Below are 4,569 nucleotides of genomic sequence, written 5' to 3' on the forward strand. Positions count from 1 at the left end.
TATCCAGCCAAAGTGGAAATCAGGTGAATGAATAAGAAGATATTTTAGCCCCAGGAGAGACTGTACGTGTGTTCTGCACCACAGAGGGGCCTTCCTGTCTGACAGACAACGGGGGTTTGAGCTCTGTGAAACGAGTGTTGCTCACACACCAGCAAAAGCAGATGTTCACCCCGTCAGAAAGGGGAGCTGACATTCTCTCCTAGCGTTTGAAAACCTCCTGTCTTTGAAACCACAGACCAAACACTGGAACAGGACCAGCTCAGATCTCACTTCGGGCATCTGCTGCAGGAGGAATGTCCCAGGTGGGATTTTACGGATGGCCGGGATGCCAACGTGTGCAGCCCCGTGGACACAGCAGGTGAGAAACTCCAGGGTGTCCTCCTGTCCCCAACAGCCTTGTCCTCCTGTCCCCTTGCATTTGCCTTCCCTTCTTTCCCTTTTCCTGGGAGGCCCTGGCACAGGTTGCTCAGAGAAGCTGTGGCTGCCCCATCCCTGGAAATGTCCAAGGCCAGGTTGGAGGGGGCTTGGAGCAACCTGGGCTGGTGGAAGGTGTCCCTACCCATGGGAGATGGTTGGAATGAGATGATCTTCAAAACCCTTTCCAACCCAAACCATTCCATGATTCTATGATGTAACACAGTATTGGTGAGTGCTGCCTGTTGCATCTGGAAAAGGGAGGTCTCCTCTCCCCAGGTGTTGAGCGACAGCTTCTTTCCAGTCAACCTGGAAAATGTACACTCGGATTTCAAGGGAGAGGAAATATTAAGTGTTTTCTCCTCAAACTTGGCATTATCTCTTTAGCAGGCAGGCCTCTTTCCCTCTGAGAAATTATTATTACAATAATTTCCCGTTGTGTTGAATCAAACTTTATCTTGAACTCTGCTTCCCCATTCTAATAATAACGAGTGTGGCTTCATGAGTGATTCATTCCCTCAATGCCATTGATTGGGATTTTACAGGACTTCAAAGGTAGGCAGCAATTTGGCTTTTTAGCACGTTGGAGATAACATTTCTTTTGCATTGGGATGAGCTCATTATGGGCTGTAGGACCAGGACATGATTATTTGCAGACACGTGGAGCTGATAGCAAAGGAGAGATGAGGCAGAGTAATAGTTTGGGCAAGAACTCATTAAATGTCGAGGCAGAACAATGGGCTCTTCCAGCCTTTAACTCCTTAGATTCATCTGGATCTTTCAATCTCAGCATCCTCCAGCCACTGGAGACTAAAACAACAATGGGCTGAATGCAGCAAGAAAGGCAGGCAATTATTTCACTTCAGTAAGAATTTAATGGATTTCTCAGAGTCGGAGGCAGATAACGGCACAGGGACTAAAGTGGGTCGCTGAGATCCTGACGTCAGAGACCCAAATGTGAGTGAGTAACTGCCCCCCTTTGGAGGCTGGCAAGGATTTTATCCCAAAGTTCCAACACCAGCACTCTTTTGGAGGGTCTGTGTATCAGCTTTAGACCTACCTAGAGATGCTCCACTCCTGAGAGAGTTGGGCTGCTCACATTTAACACCTCGGTGTAGACTCAGGAGGGTGACTGTGCCTTATATTCATATTCTTTTAATGTCTCTTGGGGTGCTTTCCATGCCTCACAGGCCCTGTTTCCTCCTGTTGGCCCTACACAGCCCTGCAATGCAAAAAGGCTGCTGCAATAACCAACTCTTTTCTTCTGAAGTTTGCATTGTCATCTTTGTCTCATTATTCCTGCGTGGCTGCCTGTCATTTCTTATAGGGTCTTTCTTCAAAAGATGAAAGGAGAAGGGTGTGGGAAAGGAGGAGGCAAAAAAGGGGGGAAAAAATCATGCTTTTTCTTAGGAATAAAGAGAAAATAATTAATTTAACTGCATGGGGTTTATTATTTATTATTTATTCTCAACATACCTGAGAATACTAACATGTGAGTATATGTTAGAGAACATACAGAAATTAAAATAAAGATATCTCTGTCATTAAGGTGAAAAACCTCCACCACCTCATTTCTCTCCACTACCTTTGCTGAGATTTGTTAAGGAGGATGCCCAGAAGAACAGAGCCAGATGAGCAGAATTCAGGCTGAGGGGATGGTGGCATTAACTGTGCCACTGCTGGCACTCATGCTGTGGAGCTGTGGATGATGTGTTATGGGTGGCAGACACAATTCCAGCTCCAGGGATGAGGCTCACAGCTCAGCCTTGCACACTGAAGCACCAGTTTTGTCTCTCAAGAGCTTTTTCCTGGCTTAACTCTCCAAACCTCTCTCCTGCCAAACGTTACAAGAGCCACTAACAATTAGTGTTTGTGTTGGTGCAGAGTTCCAGGTGCCTTTTAATGGGACACACAACCTGAGTTCCCACATTCTCACCTGAATTCCACTGCCACCATTTCCACGTGGCAGAAGTCCTTTGCCCAGGCCCTGCACCTCAGTCATCTAATTTTGACATCTCTTGAAAACTAAACAGCCAGTGAGTGCAACACACCAGCACTGAGACCCAGGAAACATCTCTAGCTTATATCAATTTAACCACAGTGACTGTAGCAAGTTTCCAAGGGTTTCTCATCTCCTATCTGAGCCTGACCTTTTTTTCCCTTTTTTTTTCCTGTTCTCCTTGTGATTAATTAGAGACTTTATTTTTTTTTTTCTCTTAATGACTTAGCTGAGGTCACGTGGACAGAAGGGACCAGCACGACGTGCTCTTGCTCCCCATGAAATTACAACCTGTATTTATTTGCACTTAGAGCTTGGGTTACTGGGTGGGTCTCCACTCAGGGAAGGTGAGATGATGAAGACCTGCACACACTTTACAGCCCTCCAAACCCCGAATACTCAGTTAACAGTTTTATAGAGTCATCCTTTATAGAGGATGAAACTCAAGAGCTGAATCCTGAATCTCTGCAGTGGGAACCCTCGAGCCTAGATGGAGATCTCGAGGAGAGCACACTTACAGCAGAGGTGTTTGAGGGATGGCTTTGACCTGGGAATAACCCCCAGCCTTCCCCTGGGATGGAGGAGCAGCAGAGGTGACATGGGATGGAGGAGCAGCAGAGGTGGTGATGCTCCAAAAGGCAGTGGCACATCCCTGCTCCCCACAGCCTCAGCTGCAGGTTGCACACCCAGACCAGCCAAGAGGGGGATTTTTTTTTTTTTTTTTTGTCTCTGCTGTTTCTTGCAGGTGAATTCCTCAGCCATCTGCAGAAAATTTTCCCCTCCATGGCCAGGAACACATGGCCCAAGGGTTGGTGGGGGTGGGGGGTTTAACTCCCCCCTTCTTCCCCCGGGGCTGAACAAAGCCCTTGATTGAGAGATCAACTCTGGGCTTTGCAAGAAGGGAGAGAGCTTGGGGTGTGTGAGTGTGAGAGTGTGTGTGTGTGTGTATTTTTCTTTTCTTTCCATCATACTAATGAAATTTGCAGACACGGAGAGGAAACTGAGAGTTATTTATAGGAGTGAGAGGAATGTGAGGCCTAATTGTGCTTAGTCTATTGCTAAGTATGTGATCTGTTTGCTATTACACTCTGCAGCCCTGCACACAGGTTCTGGGGTTCACTTCAGTGGGACACAGACATTTGATGGGCTAAAAATATCAGGTGAAGGTGCCTGCAAGGTTTAAGAACAAGTGAGACGAGGAGGGAGGGGCATTTTTACCCAACTGGGTTGGGTAATTTTGGATTTTTTTTTTATACATGTTTTTTCCCTAATTATTTTTTCACAGTTTAAAGGTTTCTGTGTCCCTGTCCACGATGTGCTGAGGGTACCTGGAGCTGCTGCTGTTCCCAGAGGGTGGAAAGTGTGTAGAGGTTGAAAGTTTAGGAGCAGTGGCTTTGCCCTCACCTCCTTTGCCTCCTTTATCACTGATCCCAGCTGGGAAAGGCTGATGGTAACAGGCTGAAATGCTCTGTAGAAACACTGAATCAGTGAATCCTTGCACTTCTGCAGGCTGGATTTTCACACAGAGCCCTCTCCAGCTCATCCCTAGTCCTGGGACAGCCCCAGTGCATCCCTCCCACTGGATAAGGAGCAAAGCTCCTGCCCAAAGGCACATCCCTGCATGTTCTTTGCTCTTCCCAGACCAGCTGAGGCACTGGGAGCAGGGCCAGGGGTACAGGGGACTCCTCCATGGGGCAGCAGCTCTGCAAAGCTCAGACCAGAGCAGGGGACCTGAGCTGCTGAGCTAAGTCATTCCTCATGGAAAAAGAGGAAAAGTCAGGCATGCAACCTGATACAACTGCTAATATCTACCAGGCAAGAGTGGAGCACTCCAACAGCTCTGGAGGGAGCTGCTTTTTGCTGCTTATCACTGGAATACTCTGTCCCTTTAGTTTTTGAGAGGCTCTGAAGGATCCTGTCACCTCTCCTGGGTCAAGGTTTCTCACTGTTTCAGACAAACACTTTTCCTGGGATGTTTTGCAGAATGCCATAGTGACTCAGTCCTGTCACTCCTCTTTGCTGGGATAACAACACTAAATGGAAAAACAAGTGATATTTACTGCCAGTGTCCAAAATTGGCTTTGCCACTGTGAGCAGAATTTAGAAAGACAGAAATAGAGGAGTGATTATGGATTGCATTGCAATTAAGAGACAGC

The 4,569-nt window shown here is 47.2% G+C and overlaps 1 long non-coding RNA gene across 1 annotated transcript; it reads left to right on the forward strand.

Annotated features, from left to right (window-relative positions):
• Positions 1-673: 673 nt before the first annotated feature.
• LOC116796436 lies at positions 674-3,799 on the forward strand. The gene is made up of 3 exons (XR_004360357.1): positions 674-969; positions 1,304-1,371; positions 3,699-3,799. It is a non-coding gene; the product is annotated as an uncharacterized LOC116796436 (long non-coding RNA).
• The last annotated feature ends 770 nt before the right edge of the window (positions 3,800-4,569 follow it).

Source organism: Chiroxiphia lanceolata, chromosome 19 (assembly GCF_009829145.1).
Source record: "Chiroxiphia lanceolata isolate bChiLan1 chromosome 19, bChiLan1.pri, whole genome shotgun sequence".
In the NCBI taxonomy this organism is placed as follows: domain Eukaryota; kingdom Metazoa; phylum Chordata; class Aves; order Passeriformes; family Pipridae; genus Chiroxiphia; species Chiroxiphia lanceolata.